This window comes from Castor canadensis, chromosome 10 (assembly GCF_047511655.1).
Source record: "Castor canadensis chromosome 10, mCasCan1.hap1v2, whole genome shotgun sequence".
Lineage (NCBI taxonomy): Eukaryota > Metazoa > Chordata > Mammalia > Rodentia > Castoridae > Castor > Castor canadensis.
This window is the reverse complement of record NC_133395.1, coordinates 29,642,841-29,668,696: the sequence shown is the minus strand read 5'-3', so window position 1 is coordinate 29,668,696 and position 25,856 is coordinate 29,642,841. Positions and strand designations below refer to the sequence as shown.

Genomic DNA, 25,856 nt, shown 5'->3' with positions numbered 1-25,856 from the left:
TGTAAAATTTTTATGTTGTTATGTATCAGTTAAAAGTAAATTCAAATTTCAAAAAGTTTTGAAGATTTAACAATTAAATAGTTCAGTGATAGAGCACTTACCTAGCATGTATGAAGTCCTGGGTGCAGTTCCCAGCAATACAAAAAAGAAATTAATAACAAAACAAAAGAAGCATTGCAAATATGTAAAAAGTAATAGTAATTAAGAATGACAATATAGCAATCCTGAGTCTCTTGTGATTTCTGTACTAAGCAAGTTTGAGGACCTTGCATTTCAAAAACATGATGCCATCAGGTCGATGGCCTTGAAAGCAATGCAGATGTCAGCACCTTCATTTATAAGAGCTCACTGCCGTCATGGAAAACACGCTAATGCCAGAAAGAGGGAGGAGTAGATTAAAGGAGCTCTAAAAGCAACAAGTTGGAGCTGGATTTCCTGTAGGTAGTGCGTGCACACACACATAGAAGGATGTCAAAAACATTTTAAAAGGTTTTTTAAAAATCTAGCAAAGGAACATTTTATCCATTTGTCAGGCCTCAGAGCTCTGCTGCTGCAATTGCATTAGCTTTTTCCTCATTTTTAAGTGACTGAAATGATGAAAACAAGTTCCTTGTGAAGGCTCGCCAAAAAGCATCAGTGGAAACAGTATCTATTCGTGTATTGGATCCGAGTTCACATTCTGATGGAGTGTTTTATGTCAAAACGAGTATATCCATGGTTATGAAGTCTTGTCAGCTCTTAAACTGCTACCATGGACCACAGGTTGGTTGGTTGGTTTTGTTTTTCATTTTAATTTTTGATATCTTCCATTGAAAGAAGTCATTGATTTAGCAGAAATTCTAACATGATTCTGAGAGAAAGAGGTTTTGTGTGATCACATGATTGAGGTTTCTTCCATGGATTCATGTAGTTCGGAAAAGAGTTCTGAGTTTTTATATTCCTTTTTTTTTTTGGTGGTTCTGGGGTTTGAACTCTGGGTCTTATGCTTGCTAGGCCAGCACTCTACTACTTAAGGTACTCTGACAGCACTTATATTCTTTTTTCTTTTTTTCCGTGAAGCTTAAAGAGGTTGCAGTGTAACTCTTCACCCCAAGAAGTCTATAAAGTTGTGAAAATACTAAGAAAGACATAATTGTTAAGAGAGTACTTAAGTGATATCTCTTGTGTAGTATGTAAATCTCCTCAGCTACATGATGTGCCTCAGTTTATTCAGAAAGTGCAATAAACAGATTTATTATGGGAATTTGGCAAAGAAATCTTTCATTAATAGGAAATATTTGGCTCTACACTGCAAATTTGTGAAGCTCTTTCAGAGATTCAGTATTCCTTTGCTCAACCTTAATGGGAGTACTATGTTAAATATGTAACTTGAAAAGAGCATGAAATTCAGTTGTCAGTAATGCGCTTTCTCATTTTGTGTTTTACCCTTTGTTGCTCATTGAATTCTTTCAATGTCATTAGGAAAAATGATTCCAATTCCTACTTGTGGACTGATACGGTATAGCCGTTGTAGTGGACTTTAATGAAAAAGATTTGTCTGGATTTTGAATTCCCAAATTCAGAAAGAAGAATCAACAGTGAATTTCAGTGGTGTGTGCAAAAGGAACCTTTCACTGAAACTTTGGTCAGTGAGGCCTTTGGCTCCAAAAATTCCTGAACTTGCTGATCCAGGGTAGACTGTTTGTGAACCTGTTTGGACTTCTATCCCTCTGCTTTAAACCTGGAATTTGAGCTTGTCCAAGTATCCTACTTTATCTTTGAGGATTGCCCAATTTGAATGAGTTTTCATTAGATTAAACCCTGCTTGTGTCCTTGTCCATCTCAACATTATTTTCTCCTAAAAAGTGGAAAATAGAACAGAGATGGAGGTAAGCAAGATATGACCAGAGACGCTGAGCAATCTTGAAAGTTTAGTACATGTAGCTATAGCCTCTAAATTTAAGGCAAGATGATCTAATTTAACTTCACTATTGATGAGCACTGGAGTTGCTTTTGCTGTGCCAGGGGACTATTGGGGAATTAAATGTACATTGAATTGGCTAAGACTTCACTTCTCTTCCTCGGCCATTTGGACTCTCCTAATTTCCTTTCAATGTACATCAGAACCAAGATTTTATCCTGTAAATCATAAGAGTGACATGATAAGATATGCATTTCAAAAAGAGAACTGGAAGCTATGTGAATGGCAGATCAGAAAGTGGAAAGACTGGAACTATAGCAATCAAGACTATTAAAATATTCCAGGTGAGAGGCCAAAAAGGTCAGCACCGGGGAATAGAGCTAGTTAAAAGAATAGTAATAAAAAATGACTCTCAGAAAGATCCCCAAACAAGTAGAAAGGGGTTTTTATTTTCTGACCTCATTATGAAATGGCATGGAAGAAAAGAATGGAGACATGCAGTAACCAAATATTCAAGGTTGAAAAGATTTCAAAGTACAAATCTCCTTGACCTAAGATGGGGTTGCATCCTGACAAACCCAACCCAAATAAAAAAAATATCTGAGAGGAAAATGTACTAAATGCGCCTAATCTACCAAACAGCAGAGTTTAGCTACACAACACGTTGTAGACTTTTTTCCTTGTGGACCCATGGCTTACTGGCAGCTATGGTAGAAATTATGGTATAGCTCAGGAAAAGATCAAAATGCAAAACCCAAAGTCTGGTTTCTACTGAATGTGGATTGCATTTGGCACCAGTGTAAAATCAAAACATCCTAAATCTGAACATTTTAAATCCAGGGCCATCTGTAAAGTGAAAGATGATAATACGAGGCAGAATAAATGAAAACATAAAGAGTTTCCTGATGACTTTTTATGCTCTTCCTACAAACTCAACTAAGGTAAGTATTAATTCTACATTACATAGCACCAACTCTTCACTTTGCACACATTATAATCAAGCTGTTCATGCAGAATCCTACTGCTAAATTATTCACGAGGCTGCTTTGCTGCTGCCTGCTGTAGTTGCTTCTCCTTAGTGATTTCTACCATCTGAGATGGTGGTTCCCTGGCACATAAAAGCTAGCTATCGTTATCATCAAACCCGCAGGTTCATTATTATTTCACAGGATGAACTGCCAAAGATAAAATATAAATATCCCTTTCCTACTGTTCATTACCAGTCACATTTTCTCATATTCAATTTCATTCTTCTCTTCCAAGAAACCTAAATAAGAGTAGGTATTGATTTTGGAAATGTGTTCCTTAAATAGTAAGAAATAGCAAACCATATCCTAAAATGTGATGTATAATGCTTCAGATAAAACAAAAATCTGTGCCATCTTTACAAAAAACATAACAGAAGATGAGTATTTTGTGTTTAGCAGGGAAAAATGTTTTTTTCTTTCTGTGCCTAGAGTGAATATAGTATCTAAGGTTTCTGCTTTTACAGTTCAGTAGAATCAAGAGGGAAAATTTCACCTGCAATTTGGATACACAATCTGACAGGAAATGGGCAGGCTGGAACTCAAAAAAAAAAATTCTGATTGAAAGATTTATCTCCTGGAAGAAATCCATGCAGATAAAGTGGCTAGATAAGTAGGATGGAATAGCACACAGTTGAAACTAGTTCTTAGGTTTTTCATGTAACGACATTCTTTTCTTCTTTGTATTTAATATTCTAAATAGTCAGTCTTGCTCTCTGTATTAATTGATGGAATCAAAGCAGACTAGATTTTTTTAATGCACATGCATCATTTCTGATTGGCTTAGTTTGAAAGCTTACTGGGGCATGCAAAAAATCATCACACACACAATGCTCACTTTTTGGTCAGTGTAAGGAACACAAGAGAGGAAACAGAAATGGGAATGAGCAAGCTATCATTTTCAGAAGTAAAAGCACAGTTAGACTCAGTGCAAGGACAGTGTCTCTTATTTAGCCTCATATGAAAAGCATATCACAACCTCAACCTTCACACTGTGATTCTCTGTGCTCACACAATCTTGCTGAGGGTGTGATTTTCCCTATTGGCAAGTGCAAAAGAAAGGCTTGGCTCCTCTGTGCGGCCTTTGCCTGGTAACTGGGTAGAAAGTCACTAATGCTTCTAATCCATGCTATTAATTTAATGTTCTGCTATCTGTGAGCGTTGAAATTTGTAATCATTTTCCAGGAAGGACCCCATATTGTCATTTGCACTGGGACCCACAAATTGTCACCAGTCCTATCTACCAGATCTATCACTCTTTAGCCACGTTCTGTTGCTTTATAATAGCATGAATCATCATCTTCCCTACACACCCCGTTCTGTTTTTTTGAAATTGCAGTCTCATTTTTTAAAGCTGATTTATTTTTACTCATGGCTTCTGGGTAGCAGAGTATTACATTTATTCTATTCATTTAGTTAAAATTAGCCCCTCTGCACAGTGTGATTATGTGACATATGAACCTAAAGGTACTGATATAAGATAGAGTCCTAAGTCCAACTTCTGTCATAATTACTGAATGCATTTCTGTGGCTGTAATTCTCTGAGTGGAATAGAATTTCTGTGCATATTTCATATACTCACTTGGTTTTTACCCTATCATCTCCCAGTGCTTACTGCATTTGTCTTTTAGGCTGTGTCTGTCTCATTGAGTTAGTTCTATCAACACTGTGCTTCAGAAAAACCTAACTAGAAAGAGTGAAACCATATGTTCACAGACGTTTTGATTAATTTCTCCCTTTTAAACCACTTTTCAAATTTAAAATTGTTTCTGTGGAATAGACATAATGCATCATTTCAAACAGGATTAATTCAATTACAATTAAGTAATTGTGTCTTGCATGTCTGTTGAGGGAAGCCATGCTGTTGAAATGGTTAATGCTTTGAATTTTTTTTTAAACCACAAGGTTTCTGATAATTAGCTGTGGTTAATATATCCATACATTGATTTTTGAAAATTGGAGTAGTTATGGACTTTTGTTTTTGCAGTGCATGGGTTTGAACTAGGCCTTGCACTAGGCAAGTGCTCTACCACTGAGCTACATCCCCAACCCCTAGTAGGTATGAATTTTTAAAGTTAGGTATTTCACCTAGAAACTTGATTTTTGTCTTCTAAAACCTGGAAGGAGCTAACATGAATAGCCAGCTTTAATTTAATGAGGCCAGCTTTCAATTGATGAGGTCCTACTTATCTATTATTTTCTCTAGGATAGTGTTTTTGTGTCCTGTTAGGAAACTTCATTTATCCTAACCTCATGAATATATTATTTTCCAGAATATGTATTGTTTTACTTTTCACATTGAAATTTGTTCCATCTGGAATTAATTTTTATATATGATATAATGTAGTGTGGTAGGATTCAGGTTCATTTTTTCTTCTTTATGGATATGCAATTCATACAGCACCATTTATGGTGGGGCAGGGGAGGAGAGGGAGAGGAAAAAGAAAATATGATTTCCACTGCTTATGATGGTATCATATCATAAATATATCATAAATATATCTCTATCATATATTTGTATATATGTGGGTTTGTTTCTGGAATATTTTGTTTAAAGAATTTATTGTCTATCTGTATTGTCTAAACTGTATTACAGTATCTAGGAATAATTTTTTAAATTTTACATGTGCGATTATAGGTCTTCTTCAAGGTTATTGTTTCTCTTCTGGCCTTTTACATTTCTATGTTGATTTAAACCAGCTCCTCAAATTCTACAAAAATATTTACTGAGATTGTGATTAGGAATGCAGACATACCTTGGAGATACTGCAAGTTCAGTTCCAGACCACTGCCAACAAAACAGATATCACAAAAAGGAAGTCACATGACTTTTGGAGGTTCCTACTGCATATAAAATTCATATTTACACTATACTGTAGTCTGTCAAGTATGTCATAGCATTATGTCTAACAAAATACACATGTCTTAATTTTAAAATACCTCCTTGCTAAAAAATGCTAACAATTATTTAAGCTGTTGGAAAAATGGTGCTGATGGCTTGCTCAATATTAAGTTGCCACAAACCTTCAATTTGTAAAAAGCATGGTATCTGCAAAGCACAATAAATCAAAACACAATCAAGTGAGGTATTCCTATACATGAAACTATAGATTAATTTAGGCAGAAATTATTTTCCTACACTATTGAATCATCTAGTTCATGAACATATCATATCCTGCATTGATTGAGTTCTTTTTTAATTTTTTTATAATGCTTTGTATTTTTCCCTCTTTTGCACTGCTGTTAGATATCCTATATATTTTATTTTTAGTGTTATTATAAATAATACTGTATTGATTTTAAATTTTATTTTTAGTTATTTATTGACACTATATAGGAATATAATTCCTTTTATATTTTGACTTTATGTGCATTCACTTTGATAAATTCACTTATTGATCCTAATATTTATTCTTTGGACTTTCTATGTACATTTTCATGTCTCCTTTTCTTTCCTTTTATATACTTTTTTGTTCTTCTTCCTTATTTCATGACAGGACTTCCGGGACAATGTTAAATGGAATCATGATGGTGCTATCCAGATCTCTTAAGGTGTCCTTATTTCAGGAAGAAAATTTCTGACATTTCATTATTATATGTGCTTTATTACAATAAAGAAATTTCTTTCATTTCTGTTTTTAGAAAAGATTATTGCTATTTTGTTTAGTTTCAATCATGAATAGGTATAAATGTCTTCCATTTCTTTTGCATTTGTTGAAATGGGCACATGCTTAATTCTACTAATGTAAGTACTACAGTGATTTATTTTCAAGTGATAAATCAACCTTGCATTCCTGATTTGAACCCAATTTGGGGACATTTATTAGCTTTTTCCCCTATATCATTGATGAAATATACTACTACTGTATTGTTTAGTATGTTTGTGTCTGTGTTCATATAAGAGACTGACCTATAATTTTCCTTGTTTATGTCTTTGATAAGCGTTGCTATCAAAATTTTGACAGCCAACATAGCTGAGCAATATTCCCTCTTTTCTAGACTCCAAGACAATTTGTGCAGAATTAAAATTATCTCTTTCAAAACTAGAATGATTCCTTTTGAAGCGTCTGGGTCCAGAGTTTTCTTTGTAGAAAGTTTTCTAATTTTGAATCCTCTTCCATGAATAGAATCATTTGTATTTTCTATTTCTTTGTTTATATTAGTTTGGCAAGTTTTTTAAAGGAATTAATGGATCTAATTGCTAAAATTAACTGATTTAAAGTTGTTCATAACCTCTTACTACATTTCAGTTTTGCTTTGGTTTTGCTTTTTTCATTTTTTGAGAAAGAGTATTGCTATGTAGCTTAAGCTGCTTTCAACCTCAGATCCTCCTGCCTCAGCTTTCTGAGTAGTTGGGATTATGGTCCTGCACCACCACTCTTAGACACCATACTTTGATGTGGACAATAATGTTCTCTTTTTATTTCTGATAGTAATAATTTTTCCTAATATTTCTCTTCACCATATTTCTTGATCGGTATGGCTAAGGATTTATAAATTACATTGGTGTTTTTAGAAAACTCAACTTTTGGCTTTATTTTCACAATAGAATATTTACTTTTTTATTTCATCAAGTACTGCTTTTTTATTTTAATAATTTTTATATCTTACCTTCTTCTTTACAGGTGTTTAGTTTATTCCTTTTTCCAGGGTTTTGAGTTGCATGCTTAGAGTATTGATTTCTTAGCCCTCCCCCCCATCTATTTAATTTCTTTCCCTTCCTACGTTGCTCAAATGCTCTTTGGTTCCACATCTTTTCTAATTTCCTCAGTTAAAACTTTGGTTTTTATCTTTGCAGTGCAGTGAGATTGGTACAAACCCTGTGCAACTGTTTTTGGTTGCTCCTCTGTGCTTTGTGCCAGAAACCAACCTATTTCCTAAAGCCGTGTGGGGCACAGCTTAAAGTATCTGAGGTATCATCTGGCAGAGATGAACCAATGTGGGCTGTGGTACACACGTGCGTGGAAGCACCACTAGGAATCTCTCTGCACAGCTATCCTTATCTCAAGCCAGCAAAATGCTATGTCTTTTTCATTATCTCTTTTTCCAGGAGCTGGGAGAGGATCATGTTCTGGCTGTCTGTGTTGAGACTACAGAATGATGAGAGGTGTTCAACAGGTCATTAAGGAAAGTCATATTCTTTTAGCCTCATCCAACAACGTTAAGTCTTCCCTTTGGAATGGATGTCAGAGTCACTTTCTCCTTCATTCTGAAGTCTGACCCCCTGGACCAGCTAACCTCTCCATCATCTTTCAACCACTTGGAGCTGTGAATGTAGAGCCACTGTAGGTACTTTGTGCACCCAGGACTTGTTGGTCTGTTTGGACAGAGAAGGCTTGCAAGCTGAGAATAGGCATGGCGTAGAGAGAAGTCTTCATTGCGTAACTTCAGTGATTGTACCATTTTGTTCTCTCAAATGACTGATAATGTTCTCTATTGAAACAGATCCAGTAGAGGGCACATTATTACTTCAAAAGCCCTTGAATTCTTGCCACTATCTAAGCCAAAACCCAAACCGGTGACAGTGATGCAGAACAACTGAGACAAATGGATTTTCAGAATGGAGATAAACACAGGTCAGCTATGAGTTTCCTCACTGGGGTGTTTTTAGAAGGGAAACAGTGTCTTAGGAAAGTCATTGCTAGTGATGACAGTGTGAAGAATGAATCAGAGGAGCCAGTGAACAATGGCACCTCACCAGGATGTGATTAAAGCAAGAAAGACAAGGATGCTTGCACATTACCTCCCTATTGGTATCCAACATTTGTAAAGGCTGGGATGTATGTACATGAGGCAAAACAGGAATAGTTTGAATTTATATGGAAGACTATCAACATGCATTTAATAAATTCATGGTGCCTCTTGTATAGGTGGGGCTCCTCAAGTATTCATTTACTTCTGTAGTTCCCTAAAGCAAAATTTCTAATAAAGATTCTAGCTTCAAATCTTATTTTTCTATCTACATAAATATTGGTAAATTTCTTCACTTGTAAAATAAGGTAAATATGCTAGACAATCTCTTAGGTTCTAGCAGCTTTGACAGTTGACACTCTACTTTTGAGAAACCAGAGGTCTTGTACCTCCTCATCCAGGTTAAATGTTGACACTTAGGCCACTGAAGTATAGGTAAAATGGATTTTGCTGATTTAAAGTGAAGTTTACTAATGAAAAGCAACTCACAAAGCCTAGTATGAACTGTTTTCTTGTGACAGGTCACTCAAATTTCAGTCTAACAATTATACATGGGAATTTCTTTTTAAATTTTTTCTTTTTTTCAACACATTTCAATGAGTTTCATTATGACATCTTCATACATGCACGATACTGTACTTTGAAGTTGCTAATTTCTTTGAAGTTTATCAGTCTACCCAAAGGCAAAAGCAACTATTTGATAAGCAGAATTGTCACTCAGCTCAAGCATCAGCATCATTAATGTATCTTTGCCAAGCAGAATAAATGTGTAGATTGATACAGAGGATAGGGACTTGTATTAGGAGTCAAAGATCTGAGTCCTAGAATTCTTTTCATTTATTTACTAGACATTTTTGGGGGAAATTAGTGATTTCTACACAACTTCACTTTAAAAGGACATTAAAAGAATCAGGGAGAACATCTAATTCAACCCTTTAGTTTTATAGGTGAAAAATCAGACTAAAAGAATTTCGTTAACATGAGTAATGACTCCAAGTTGGTGGAAATGGAAATTCAATTTGCTTCTCATTTGTTCACATAAGCTCTATTACGAAGACAAAATGAGATTTTTATATATGAACATTATATTATAAAAATCGCAATATATTTAGCTATAGTAAACACTTAAATAATACCTTGACAGAGAAGAGTAGGTCATGATGTCTCTGTCTTCTAAATGAGAAAACTAAGGCCTAGGTTAGTCAAAAGATTAATTTGGATCAGCCTTCAAGGACACATATCTGAATTTTATGTATTAATTTCAGTAAACTTTCCCTGAGAATATATTATGAGAAAATATTATTTTTAAAAAGACCTAAGTTACTTGTCCCTAAGTGGCACTATAAAATGTTAGAAGGAACAGAAGCTCTTGAGGCAAGCAAAACTGGGTTCCAAACCTGAGCCCATCCCCTACTAAATATATTGCTTTGGGTAAATATTTAACCTCCCTAAATATGGAATAATATGTAATTAGAATGGAGATATACTTTATTAATACTAAAACAGCTTAATATGTATGGAACACAATCATGTGATAGCTACTGCTTTAATAGGTTTGCTGTCACTCCTTTAATAGTTTTATATTTATTAGTTCATTGAATTCCCAGAGTGGAATCATTGGAAAACTTCTGTAAGAATAAAAAATATATAATATAGATCTCATGCTCTCTTTCTTTCCTATTAAATATTGTCAGTAAGTTTGACAATCATGCATGGCAAATAAGTCCCCTATTCTTTCCACTGACTCAAATTAGGACACTTGGGTATAGGAAGAGAAAAAATAATAACATTGATTGTTTCATATCAATTATAATTTTGGAATAAATGATTAACTTTTAGTGTTTTTTGCAAGAATTAATGACAATAATGTTCTAGTCTAATATTATAGTTATTTCTACCTAACCTAAAAGAACAATCAATTTTCAGTGGTGAATTTTTAAATTTATGTTGTTAATGCTTGCTCACAACAAAACCCAATGTATTTCCCTCCAAGTATTGTCTTCTAATGAAAACATAGACAGGTAAATTATATCCATTATGTAATCGCATGTTATCCAATTCTTGACATTTGATCAGGTTTAAGAAAAGTATGAGGAGAAGTAGCTAATTTCACAGAAGATTTTTCTCAAGAAATTATATCCTATAATCAAAATCAAAAATGACTTTCCAATTAGAAAAGGAATTCAGGTCAAGTATGTGAATTAGTGGTTTCAAATACAACCACATAAATTGGTTTAGAAAATATATTAAAAAGAAACTTTTTGCTGCCCTATTTGTCAGACAGCTTTCAGCAGTTTCTGTAAATTCTTACTGTGTTGCCAAGGAGTGATTTGAGGTTCAAAATAAAATAGACCTAATATTTCTGTGACTTTTCATTAATTCTGGGCCTTATGATGATAAAACATCTTTCTTTCCAGAAACCCAGAGATATTGTTTACTGAGCTGCAATGATAGTTTGTACATTGGAACAAAGTTTGGTCTAATACTTTAGGGATGGTGCAAATGAATTGGGTAGAAGCAGTGGTACCCAGTTCTTAGGGTGGTGGAGGTTGCCAAAATCTCAACCACAAACAATTTGATGATTACTCTAAATCTGTATCTTTAGTCATGACTTTTGTTCTGATTTCTAAATATATTAACCATGAATAGTATCTTCATCCAGAAGTCCAAGAGACATCTCAAATTCTCATGTACTCATAATATTTTCCCCCAAACCTATGTCCTTTCGGTATTCTACATCCTGCTTAATGTTTTACTATCAACCTACAAATCCAAGACAGAAACCTGACCATCATTCTTGACTCCACTGAATCTCTCCTAGCCTCTCCACTTCTCAAAATGTCTTTAAATCTGCTCATTTCTCCAACCACTATCCTCATTTTCTCTCTCCTGGATTATTGTCACAGCTTCCTAACGGGTCTTCCTGTCTCCAGGGTAACCACTTTCTATTCCACCCACTAAACTGTGCCAGAGTGTGCTTCTGAATAACAAATCTGATCTTGTCACTCATACAATTAACATCCTCCAGTGGATCCTAGCTACTTACAGCATGAGAATTCAAACTTCTGAGCACAGCCTACAGAGACTGTTTTTTGATCTCGCTTCTGTATCTTTCATCTGCAACTCAAGAGTACCCTCCCTGAATGTCTCACAGCTTGACCTCACATAACACTTTCGTGTTTCCATGGCTTTGCACGTGCAATTCCCATGCCTGGAACAGCCTTTCTCTCTTCCACCCCCAAACACCTACTCATATTTCTAGATGGAATTCAAGTGGCACCTGTCCTGAGCAGCTCTTCTTATTCTCCTCTCTGCATTGCCTCAGTAATAATTCCATGCACATTCTTGTCATATTTTTAATTACTGTATTGTAATTATCTGCTTCTTATTTATTTTCCCCTCCTTTCTGTGAATTCATTTGAGCATCTTCTTTGTATTCTCAGCATCTAGCAAAGCGCCTGGCAGTAGAGAGGAACTCACTACATGTTTGCTGAATATGAATGAATACTGATGCAGCTGGTTTCAGTCAAAGCTCAGCAACCTTGGGAGTGCAATTTAACATCCTTTTAGACTTCGTCCTCATTTCCAAAATCAGGATTGACAAGTTCTATCTTCGTGCCTGTTACAAGAATTAGATAAGACAGTGGAATACGCTGTAAATAGCAAACTGATATACTTGTATAATATCATGTAATTATTGTGACCTGTCTCACACTGAACAATATATTTTTTAAACCTGATTTATCAATGCACATGACATATAAGGACACTTCACAAAATAGACTTAGACTGTATCTTCCCTCTTCACTTTCTGATGAATTTATCTTCCAAAGTCTTCCTCTGGCATTTGATACTTTTCCAAGCCTCTCCTGTCCCCACCCAGGGAGAACTTACTCTCTGGGCTCCACAAACACTTGGTATGTGCTTCACCACTGTATAGATTTGTTTACGTATTTATCTTTTGCACATTCTCTTATCATCTCCTTGAGATATTATCTCAGTTTTTAAGACTATAAGTTCCATTTTCTCAGTAACCGACTCCCTGCAAGTGGGTCTCACTCAGATTCCCAGACCAACTGAGGACACTATAGACTAAATATGTATACACATTTCCCCAGATTGTCCCTCTTCTGTATGAAGGTGTGTTCCATGAGGTACCCCTGGGCTCATGAGTTGTTCTCTGAATTCTCCCTGCTGACTGCCTGACTTCTTCTTGGGGCTCCAGGATATGTTGGAAATTCCCCTGGGTCACTGTTGTTCTGGCATTGTGTAACTTGATTTATTCCAGAGTTTTAAATGGACACGGTGTCCTTGGTTTCCCTCTTAGTATCAACTCAAATCTCTGTGTGAGACTTGATATGCTCTTCCTCCCCCCAACCCCACCCTTGTTCTTTTCTTGCTAATACTGGAAGTTTTGCTCAGAAACCCTGAGCTATTTCTTAGACAATAACAACAGCTTTCCTAGACCTTCCCCACATCTTCCTCCTTCCTGTCTTTTGCCTCCTCTTCCTCCTTTTGGTACTATATTAACAATGTGTTTTTAAAGGCAGTTAACTGTTCCCACAGATTTGTTCAGTGTCAGGTACTATGTTAAGCACATCCTTTCTCCTTACAAGAATTCTATAAGGAATTACTATCAATGTCTCTTCTTTGAAAGAAAAAGATGCTGAGGCTTAGAGAGATTCGTCAAATGACCTGAGTCTACTTGATTCTAAAGTTCATACCTTTTTGACTCACATGATTTTACCTATGCACACACCCGTGGACAATCCCTGTTACATCTACTTTATGACCTCTAGCCATATCTCTCCCTTGCCTTTCTTTAAGCAGCACATCTGCTCATCTCCACCTATGGACAGAACAGAGGGCAGAAACCATGATTTCTTCTGTGTATTACTAAATTCTGGCACAGTGAACCTCAAACAAATCTATTAAGCAAATAATGGATTTTGTTGACATAAAAATAAAAGGCAAAAAATGAATTGAAGCAATATTCAAAATTAAGACCACAAATTATTATAGCTATTTTTCATATTATTCTAAAGGGTTTCCCCAAAGCCAACTACTAAGCAATTTTATTTGTTTTGATTGACTTGAGACAATATATTTAATCCCAAATGTAGAACACTGGGTTCTTTTAAAAGTGGGAGGACAAATTTAACTTCATAAAAACATTTAATTGAATCTTCTCAATTAGTATACTTCAATGTTTTATTCTAATCATTGTATAATTTCTCTTTACAACATTCCCATGATATAGATAAAAAGCAGGTGATTGCAAACTTATTTGTAGAAAGATGAACTTGATAATCCTATAATGAGACCAAGAAATTGCTTCCCTTTTCACAGCTTCTGTTACCAGCAAATCCTAGTCCAGTTCTTTGCTCTTAGGGAGCTGCTTATAAAATTAGACAGTCAAGCAAACCTAATTTGGAGTTAAACATTTAACTTGCAAAATCTGAATTTTGTTGGGTAAAGTAACCTAAATCAGGAGTTTACTTCCTTGAACTCTGAACATATAATAGGAAAAGAAGAGAAATAAATATTCTATATAAGCCTAAAAGGTATCACTATAAAAATACCTTTGGAATCCCTAAATTGAATCCTGCAAATTTCTTTCTGCATAATTACTACAGTAACTACAGTAACATACTTACTGTATGTTATACTAATCCCTGTGCAATACCACAGATAAAGGGAATACCTATCTGTCTGAAAATAGAATTGCAGAGCTATTAATTTAACTGTTCAGCTCACTATCCTGCTGCAAAGGGCTCTAACCTTGACAAAGATTAACAGTGAGGAGATGCAAAGCCAAGTCCTGAGTTAGAACGAAAAATAGAACAACACTAAAGGTTACCAAACATCTCAGTCTGTAGAGTTAAATAAATTGTCTTTTTTTGTCATCCACAAGTAAAGGATAATCCATCCTTTAATTTTTAATTAAGAAAACTTCATTGAGAAACTACTTCAAGATTTAATATCACATGTCAAATATATTATAATAGTCAAGCAGTTCAACTTTTATTTGTAATCTATAATCACATTGTGTTCAAGTATTTATATGAAGTCACAGAATCAAGCATTAAATTACAATTTTCTGTGTGTATTTTAACTGATCTTATCCAGTTGATTGTATATATCAAGTAGCTAATGCAAACACTCACTTAAAAAAAGAATTCCCACACTTATACCAATTAGTATGTAATTATGAACGCATTTGAAATCTAATTCTTAAATTTTGAAGGGGCAAGTGAGCCAGAGATTAGCGTAAACAACTGGAAGACATATACTTTAGTCCATATAGAAATACAATCATAATTATTTTATTAAAAACTATGTGTAAACAATCTGTCCACTCTGCCAAATACCACCTGAGATTGTACTACTCATTCATTTGTTCATTTAGCAAGTAATTCTGAAAAGCTACTTGCAATCATGTGTTATCGAATCCTGAACATATTTAATGAAATTTGTCCATGAGAAAAAATTTGATGTCATTTCAGTAATTCTACATGTTGCTTCTCCAATCCCTCACTTTCTAAAATAATAGAGAACATGGAGGACTCCATATGTGGAACCACAAAGTTTTCTAATAGTCATCTCTTTTATATTCTTGTTAAGATTGGTATCTGATTTGTCCACAGGCTATTGAATCAATTGCTCAATACTAACAGACAGGGTGTCAGTTTTTTGCTTTCTAAACCTTCTAGAAAAGTGTCCAGTAATGTAAGGTTATATATATTAATTGCTCATATATGAGCACATGAAATCTGCCAAAGCCCCTCTTTTCTAGCTCCTACTCATTCCACTTATTTACATCTAATGGTCCTTTGAGGTCTCTGCACTCATGCTACACCAGCCCCATCCAGGCATTTTTCTTTTCACAGTATTAATGCTCTTAGCTTTTGGATATATGTACTGTAGTATGCTTAGCTATCTGTGAAGGCAGAATGATATCCACATAGCCCCAAAAGATACCCACAACCTAATGCCCAGAGTCTGTGACTATGTTGCAAGGCAAAAGTGGAATTAGATTGCAGGTCAAATTCAGGTTGTTAATCAGCTGATCTTAAAATTGGAATAATATTCTGCAGTATCTGGGTGGGCCAAATGTAAACACAAGGGTCCTTAAATGGAAGAGGAATGAAAAAAGAGAAGGTCAGAATGGTACAGTGGAATAAGGACTTGATCTACCATCACTGGCTGTAAAGGCGGCTACAGTCCAAGGAAAGTGGGTGGCCTCTCAAAGCTGGAAAAGTCAAAGTGACAGATATTCCACTGGAGGCTTCAGCAGAAGCCATTCTGTCACCTTGATTTTAGTCCAGTGAGACTCATGTCAAACTTCCGAATTACAGAATAGTAAAATCATAAATATGTACTATTTAAAGCCACCGACTTTGAGGTAAATTGTTATGAAGTAAAATGTATTATCCCTATGAATGAAATGTATAGGAAAGGAGACCTGCACTCTCTCCTAGAGCACTCAGATGTCTGACTTTAAATTCTGGTGACTCTCACTCCCTAGACAAAAGAGGATATGCCCACCTTTCTTACATCAATGCCTTTCCAAAGGAGGGGGTGTATCCCACAGAGAAATGCTTGGGCCTGGGTGGTACACTAATTTCAGTTTTTAAATGCTTTTTTTCCATCTGAGACACGGGTATTCCCGGCTACAGGGAGATCACTAAGTAAGGAATTGGTCATGTCCCATCTCACTAACCTGAATTGAAAACACTACTGCCCTTTACACATAGGCCAAGCTTAGGCAAAAGGCCCAGCCTGCCAGACATAATGTCCTTATGGTGATTTTTTTCTGTAGCACCCCCAGGTCTTTTAGAGAAATCTGACTCCTGCTCCCCACCTCCACCACCTTTAACAGGTATGTCAGCATATATGGAACACTAATGGCAAACAGAAAACTATGCTCTTTTCCATGAAGATTTGGAGCCCCAGAGAAATCAGGCATGTAGTCACATCATTGTTTTTAATGCATCAACTGCTATTCTGTGAAGGGTAATGAGTTTCCCAAACATTGTAGGACTAAGAAGAAAACAAACATACTTGAGCATTGCTCTGTATGCTGTCCTAATACAGCTCCAGCAGAACCAATATGTGCAGTAACATAATGTAAAATAACAAATTGCTCCTGTCCTAAAGCAGTAGAAGTGCCTATTAGAGAGATACACAGAATGTGATCTTCCCAGCAGGAGATATTTGGCTGTGCACATTGGTAGTACTGTGTGGCTAGACCTTTTCTGACACTATGTTGTCTGCTCAGTGTGTTGAAGGTCAGAGGACAGTGACCTTGAACTTAGACCATCTTCCGGGTGGAAATGGAAGACTGTTGGTAGAGAAGACTCAGAGTTGTGAAGAATTAATAAGAGTAAGTAGTGGCAGGAAATTCCAGAACAAGGACAAAGCTAAAATTCAAGTAATCGTTTGCTATCTGTAGCAAGGATGAAGTAATCCAAGTGACCAGAATGCTGAGTGATAGCCTGGTGTAGTTCATTTGTTGCTAAAGAAATTAGGTTATAAAACTTTTAAAAAGATGATCAACATAACCACTTGCTTTACAATTTTTTTTTGTTGTTGAAAATGAATGTCTCCGAGTCACTTATATTTTCCCCTAAAGATTGCTCACCTTGGTGCTTCTGCAATAGTCTCTCAGATCCCCAGCACCAGAAAAAAAAAGATTAAATGGTCTCTCATATGGTTTTAAACATTACTGATTTGTAAAGGTCTTTAAAATATTATTTTACTTTTTTAAGTTTTGAATTAATTGTTATCTGTTATTTCTTGCTTGTGAGATATGTAATAATTTAAAGTACCACCTACATATTCACCAGTAGCAGAGAGCAGAATGACTTCTAAGGAGCCCAGACAGTCTATTCAAATCCCTTGTCTGGATCCATGCACAATGTGGTCTTAAGCATTATTTTGTATCTCTAACTTTTTATTTTATTTTATTTTTTGTTAAGTGCCCTTTGATGACTTGCCTCACAGAATCCCTGTGGATTAAAAATGCAATTAGAACTAAAATTTACCACAATACCCAGCACACAGTAAGCCCTCACTCACTAAAAGATAGCTACTTTCATCATTACCTTCTTTTCTTTTTCCTTATTGAAAACTAATCAGAGAATTACTGCTACAGGAAAAGAAAGGAAAATAGGTCAGACACAAAGAACACCACACTCCTACCCATTCAAAGGTAAGGACAATTAATATCTTGCTGAAGTTTTTCATATCATTTTGAAGTATGAGGACTATGTAACCATTTGGAATATAAAGAATGTAATATTCTTACATATTACTGATCTTTTGCTTTTTGGAAAATAAGATCATGCCATGTGTGTTCCTTTATAACTTACTGTAATAATGTAACCAAACTACCATTTGATGGACCTTTATGTTACTTTACAATTTTGCTATATGGCAGTGCAAAAACAAACTGAAAATAATTTATAAATTAAAAAGCACTAATGGTTCTAAAATTTGACAAAAATACTCAAAGACACATAAAGAACAGCAAATGTTGCATAATTGCCAATACCCAAAAAAGCCTATCTGGTTATCATAGAAAACATATTTTCCTGTGGACCTGATTTCTTTTCATTAAAATTCTTTTGAAAATATTTTACTCAATTAAATTGTTTTTGGCTATGTCATGCTACCAAGACGAACATGGAGATTTGGTGGCAGGAAAAGGAGAAAGCACAACGGGCTTGTATAATATTAAGTGACTTGATCATGGAGCATGGGGAGACTTTGAAGAGCTTTAAAGTGGAAACTCAAGTGATCCATCCCAGTTTTAGTCCTTGTGAAACAGCAATCTTGAAAGAGTTACTCAGGTAACTAAATCACCTTCATATGGCAGTAGGGTTGTGAGTCAAGACAGAAGTTCCAGTAAGTCAGCCTGAATCCTTCTGGCATGGTTAAGAACAAGTACATAAAGATATAAATAAGTGGTAATTATTTCAAATGATTCATGGCTCTTTTCTGTCCTTTAGGAACTTGTAGGAATTTCATTGTTTTTTTTTTTTAAATAAAATCTGTTACATTAATAAACTTTGAATACCTATTGCCCACTTTATTATTCTAAAGATGAAAGGGAAAAATAAATTAGTTGTTACTCTATTTATGAACTGGCATGACTGCAAAAGGAAATGGCTAATTCTTCCTCGCTGCAGGGAAGCCCCTGATCTCCAGTAATATGTCCAAGAGCAACTGTCCAAGAGCAGATGCTTCCTTCAGGTCATTTCTGCTCCCATGCCTCCTGGATTTGAAACAGAGAAGTGAGCAGAATGTCTACCCTCAGATTTGCTCAGTGATCTTCTAAAATTTGCTTTACTTTTATCCCTGAAATATATATATTTGAAAGGTGTCCCGGATCTTTTAAAAATTTGCCTCCCCAATGACATGTTTGGTTGACTGACATTTGGGCCATAGTGGCACAAGAACATTGTCAGTAAGGAGTGCTGTGAATACAGACGCCTACCTGATTCATCCACTGGGCTCAGCTTGGTACCCGTGCTTTTGTTTTACATTCATTAAAATTCCTATCAGGACACAAAATGCTGAACATCACCCAAAACAAAACAAACAAAACCAACCAACCAACCAAAAAAAAAAACTAAACTTAAAAAGCCGAGGCATAGATAAAGCCATGTTGCATGATGAAACAACAAAGTAAACTATTTAGATATTGCTTATTTTTGCTTACTCCTCTTAGGCCTGTTGGATAATTTTTAGGCTTGAAGTTTTGTAAGACATATAAAACCCCAAGTACTGAAGTTTTGTTCCTTTAATTCCCTCTCTGCTTCACAAAGAGAAACTGAAAAATAGAAAGAATAATAGAAGATATTCAGTCTTCCATAGTCTTTCTATACATTCAAACATAGTAGAAAAAACTGTCTTTTGTTTTAACCCCAAAATTTCGGTTATTTCTAAAAATGTTACTTTGTTATGCAAGTTGAAACCTGTAAGGGATAAAATAGGTGTCTCATTTCTATAAATAAAATTATCTTATACCAATCAAATGTTACACAAATATGCAAATGTTTTGGTCTCTGTTTCCAAAAAGTACAGATGCATATTAATTCCAATTTTAGGAAATGCAATTATATCTTAAGGGAAAACCACAAACTATTCCAGGACAGAATCGTCATTTGATATAAGGTATTGGGTTTTATTTTATTTTTTATTGAATACATATGCACCCACTGGTTTTACATTTTCTTGTGGTAGGAAAGGAGGTAGAGATTGAATAGGTTACATGTGATACATTATTTTTAACAGACATTGTGTTACATTAAGAAACAACCATTTTCAATGAATGTGGCAGAGTTTTCTGGTTTTCTCCATGGAGCCTGTTCTCATCTCGTCTATGACAACAGAGAGCTTGATTTGGGGTTTGGCATAGCGCCACTGGCTCAAGACCACATTTCCCAAACTCCCTTGCAGGGTAGGGCCCTGCAACAAGTTCTGCACATGTGCATTCAACTTCTAGCACATATGCTCCTTCTCTCTCCTCTCTGTAGCTCAGAGGTGGGCATGAGAGCTAGCTATTCATCTTGAACTGAGTGAATAAAGAAGCACACTAGTGGCAGTGCCATGAAAATCTAAAGGCAAATATGTCCCAGATCTGACTATGGAGCATACCATCCTTGAATCACTTAATCCAGAGTTCTATGCAAAAAAAGAAATGAAGATTCATCATATTAATGCTTTAGGTACTTAGAAGATCTTTTATGGAAAGACAAATAAAAATCCTAATGAATAAGAAATTTGATGGGCTTTAAGGTGTGGCTCAAGGAGTAGAGTACCTACCTTGCAAGTGCAAAGGCCTGAGTTCAAACTCCAGTGCTACCAAAAATAAGTAAGAAATAAAATAAGAAAAAAAAAATGTGAATGCCAAGAAATGTGATGCTCAAAAGTGGAGCATTTGCCATTACCAAACCTAAAACATATGTACTGAGAATTCAGGTGATAGAAGCCACAAAGGTAAAAACTCTTGGTTTACTTATGATAATGTTACCTGAGCAGGCCACCATTATAACCATAGCATTAAGGAAAACAATAAGAATGATTTAGTATTTTGTCTTTGTTGGTAACTTCTTGCTGCTTTAGCAGAATCTACAAAAGAAGCAGACTTAAGTGTGAACTGATCAGTTTTGCAGCAGACTGCATCCTGCAATTCAACTTGATCAAGAGTCTGGCAGTTTTACATTAGTAAGTTAATGCTATCTTCAACTATACCATGTGTACAACATGCCAGGCAGTACTTAGTATTTTGTACATTTTAAGAAACTTAGTCCACAAACAACCAAATGAAGTAGATACTATTTTTAACCCCATCTTATAGATGAGGATCTGAGAGGTAAAGTAATTGTGTAACATGAAGAAATGTGAGGAACTTGGTTTGAGCCAGGCAATCTGGCTGCAGAGACTGTATTCCTAACTGCTCCACTAAACAGCTCACAAGGATTAGGTTTTATGGGATTGAAAAGGCTAATTGCTTTTGTATCCGACTGAAGCAATTCAGTCAGTAGAATTCAGTCAGCAATTCAGTCAGGCTCAGTGCCTCTGAGCCTATAGGAAAGAGTTCTCTTCCAGAAAATGGGAGCCAACAGTGGCAAAGATCAGATGAAGAGTGCTATCTCTCCACTTAAGCTCTGTTTCAAATGGCTTTGAGAGGGCCACTCTGAAACATAAGGGGAGCAGAGAGAACCCAGAGGCAATAAATAAAAGACTCTATCTTTAGTCTTAAAGTCTGTGACTCTATAAGGTTTGTTTCTGTGGTTACTAACACATGAAAGTGTGTTAACACCAGAAGCAAATAAACTAGAAGCCCACCAGGTCCTTGAAGAAATTACATTACTAAGAACTAAAATCCTATTTAATCCCCACCTCATTCCTCCAAACCATTACTAGCAAAAAAGCAGGCTACAAAAGCTGGGCAGGTCCACAAAGAACACCATCTCCAAGGCCTTAGGGGAGTTATGAAGAAGGAAGGATCTTACAGGGGCACTTTCAGATGGGATAACAGGCACTCACTGCGCACAGGAAGAGAGTCACCATTATTCATGTCCAATAAGATACAATAACTTCCAAGAGTACTCTGCTCTCCACTCTCACTTTTCCAAATTGGAGCTCTTGTGATTATCTTAGTTTTTGATGTTAGGAGCAGATATCAGGAGCAAGAAGAGTAATATTTGTGCTTATTAGACATGACTGTCCATCAACTCAGAGAGCTAATACTTGATGGATTTTGGATATCTCTCTCTTAAGGGTGGACTGAGTAGGAGGAACTTACAGAAAAAAAGGGTGCACATAAATATTTGGGTAGTCAAAATGACAAATATTGCTAATTGTCGTAAAATTGCTGTTCTGCCCTTCTTTTTATATAAAGTCGAGATCGTGATAAATAATAATAAAGACTTTAGTTCCCAGCTTAACTCACAGGTAAATGTGACCATGTAACTGACTTTTGGCTAATGAAATATAAGACTAAATCATGTGTGCAATTTGTGAAACATGACCTTAAAAAATGGGTATGTCTCTTCTTTTCCCCTTCTTCTATCTTTTTTCCTGAAACAGGAATATCCTGGCTAGAGATCCATTGTGACAGGCTGAATAATGCACCTTCCCTTGCTGCCTAAAACATCCACATGCTAGTCTCTGGAACCTGTGAATGTTACTTTATAGGAAAACATATTTGCAGGTATGGTTAAATTAAGCACCTTAAGAGAGGGAGATTGCATTGCATTATCCAGACGAGCACTGTCTTAGCCCATTTTCTACTGCTATAACAGAATACCACAAACTGGGGAAATTATAAGCAATGGAACTTTATTTAGCTTATAGTTCTGAAGGCTGGAAAGTCCAAAAACATGGTGCAGTATTTGGCTAGGGCCTTTATGCTTCATCACTCCATGCTGCAAGGTGCAAAGGCAAGCAAGTGAGATATACTCCTACTTTCACATAAGTAACCCACTCCTGGAATAATAGACTTAATCCTTTTACAAAGACAGTGCCCCAATGACCGAATCACTTCCTAAAGACCTTCCCATTTAATGTCACAATGGCAATGGAGAAGACCTTCAAACCATAGCAGATCCTAATGGTAATAACATAGCCTTCCTTTTTTTCTTTTTTTTAAGAAGGAAGCAGAGGAAGGTTTGACACAGACAGAAGAGAAGAAAGCAATGCAGCCAGAGAATGTGTCTGCATGGCAAGGAATGTCCAGAGTACCAGCAACTGCAAGAGGCAAGAAGTGGATTCTCCCCTGTTGTTCTGGAGGGAGTGCAACCATATTGCTTCAGTGGTCCAGTGAAACTGATGATTCTTGGTCACTAGAACTTGGAGAAAGTAAATTTTTGGCTTTAAACCAGGAAGTCTGTGGACATTTTTTACAGAAGTTCTAGGAAGCTAATACATCTACTTTAGTCAAAGCGCATGAGAACTGCATTGTGGGAAAGGGAGGTAGTAGAAATTTTGAAGTGGCTAAGTTGCCAAATGACAATAGAGATTTCCTAACACTGCTGAGCTTCCTTCATCAAATTTTAAGCATGAGAAAGTGATAAACTTCTGCTTTCTTTCAGTCACAATTATTTTTTTTCAGTCACAATTATTTGAAGGTTCTGTTATACGTAGTCAAATCTAAGAACAATCAGGAATTAGGTCATTTAACTCTCTGTCTCCAAGCCAAGATAAAACTAAATTACACAAATCAAATGGATGTCGACTTTTCCCATATAGTAATAGGAAGTAAGTAGGAAAAGAAAACCTTTCCATCTCAATTTGGCATCACTTCCTTGTTTCCATGACTGAACTCCAGATAGGTGAAAATGATATTTTTACTGCAAAAGACTTTATAACTCAGAGAAATAATTTCAATAGTGTTAAAATAAATATTTTACACCATTGATACATATTCTATAGAAAATATAAATTCTGGGGGAACTCGAATATATTGAAGGATTATTGAAAATAACAGTCTTTTGGCATGATTTTCTTCTGATTATTGGGGATGATCCTCATTGTAACTTGTCCATTCTGTTCATTTGCATAGACTTCGCTGTTCATTTACACACTTTGCTTTTACTCCAGACCCAAGGTTCACCTTTGGAACAAGTTATGCGACCTCTATAATCTCGGTTTCCTTAAAGGTAAAATGGAACTCCTTCTAGGATTGCAGATCAGCAAGATGAGGTTATCGGAGAGTATCTGTCACATTGTAAAAGTTTAATAAGTGGAAAAAGCATTAGCTATTGCCATTAAGATGAGTCAAGCCTCGTAAGGAGCCAGGAAAAGAACAAATAAATTGAGGTTTACAATTTACAGATGGAAGTTTGAAAAATCAAGTTTAAGTTTTATAGTCATCCATACCTACCAAAGGCTAACTTCATATCTTATACAGCATCTTAATTTGCATAACTTTTCAATCATGATGAGAGTTTTATTTCTATTTGGTGTGAACCAAGAGGCATTTATTTTGAAAGTAGTTAGGAAAAAAAAGTCATTTGAAGCTGAAGAGAGCCTAGGAAGTGGCATGGAAAAGGAGAGGAGGGGCTTTAGGTATGCATCTTCAGGCAAAAAGACAAAGGAATTATGTGGCAAGGAGGAAAATTGAAGCACGTGAGAGAGGGACTGAGAGAGCAAAGCAAGTGGTTTGTTGGATGCCATTACTATACATGCTAAGTAGTCTTTGTACTGGAGTTAAGCTTGAAAAACACCTGCTCAAATAGTTATAGATTACTAAAACTGTTTTTTCTGGCTCAAATATTTGTATTATTTTGCAGGCCTGAGTTTGTGGTCAGACTCAAGCGAATGTCAACAACTCTGACTCAAAACTTCAGAAAGTTGGCTGGGCATACACTGGAAGCATAGATAGGAGAGTCATGGTCCCAGGAGGGCTCAAGGCAAAAAGCATGAGACCTTATCTAAAAAATAACTAAAGCAAAAAAAGGCCTGGGGAGTGGTTCAAGTGGCAGAGCACCTGCCTAGCAAGTGTGAAACCCTGAGTTCAAACCCCAGTACTGCCAAATAAATTCAATTAATTAACCAATTAATTAAATTCAGAAAGTTTTTTTTGGGGGGGGTAGTACCAAGGTACCATGCCCCTAGTTATTTTTGCTCTGGCTATTTTTAGAAATAAGGTCTTGTTTTTTGCTCAGGCCAGCCTAGACCATGATCCTCATATTTTAGGCTTCCCGATGTTGCTAGGATGGCAGGTGTGCACCACTATACCCAGCTTTTGTTGGCTGAGACAGTGGTCTAACAAGTTTTCTTTTGGCCAGGGCTGAACTTGAACTTCAATACTCCCGATTTCAGCTTCCCAAGTTGCTAGGATTACAGGTGTGAGCCACTGGTGCCTGGCTTGGAAAGTTACTTAAATCAAAGACCAGGAAGGTAGGATAGAAAACCAATGTATCTGAGATTTTTCTACTTACTAGTTATTTTGCTGAGTACATTAATATGCTAATCTCATTTAAGCCACAGGAAAAATCCTACCTCATTTTCCTATTTTACATAAGATGCGGGAAGTAAATCTAAGATAACATACTTAATAATATTTATATATTAGGTTATTTTTTTATGGTGCTGCAGATTAAAACTAAGGCTTTGCACTTCCACTGAATCATATCCCATGTAACATACTAGAGATTCTAATTACTAGGTATGTTATATTAAATTCAACATTCCTTCCATTGCTTCCAACACAATTTACCCCTGATGATGTTTTTACTCCTGATAGTTTTTTGCTTTGTTTTCTTGGCATTTTCTTCAAAGATGAAGCATAATATGTGTCCTAACTGTATAATAACTTTTCAGAAATAAGAAGACAATTGTGAATGCTCTGTTCAACACTGTCTCCTTCTCTATGCCATAACATTTCTTCCAAATGTTTATTTAAGACCTTTCTAACTCTTTTCCTCTGCAAATGACATTCTGCAATGATATCACTTCTGTAGAATGGTGGTGACTCCCAACTGGGTGGGAGATTTCAGTAAAGGTAGAGATTCATGGTAGTAAAGTTCTGTGTAGATAAGGAATCACATTAATCTCTTTCACTTCAACTTGTCAAAAAATGATAATGAGGTTTCAGAATAAGCAGTAAATAAAATTCTAGATATCACAAGAGAAGAAGAAAATATGATACATTTTCAGTCCCTCCAGGCTGTGCAGAAAAACAAAATACAATCAGTGGAGATGATATTGAATTGTAGATCTGA

General features: G+C 35.8%; 1 long non-coding RNA gene across 2 annotated transcripts; it reads left to right on the top strand.

Annotated features, from left to right (window-relative positions):
- Window positions 1-453: 453 nt before the first annotated feature.
- On the top strand, window positions 454-24,584 carry LOC141411585 (uncharacterized). Of its 2 annotated transcripts, XR_012436423.1 has the most exons (8): window positions 454-762; window positions 2,741-2,841; window positions 7,976-8,210; window positions 8,371-8,501; window positions 17,758-17,830; window positions 20,752-20,850; window positions 22,219-22,342; window positions 22,785-24,584. It is a non-coding gene; the product is annotated as an uncharacterized lncRNA (long non-coding RNA). The 2 variants fall into 2 exon arrangements; XR_012436422.1 differs by having other exon boundaries at window positions 7,976-8,501.
- Window positions 24,585-25,856: the final 1,272 nt, after the last annotated feature.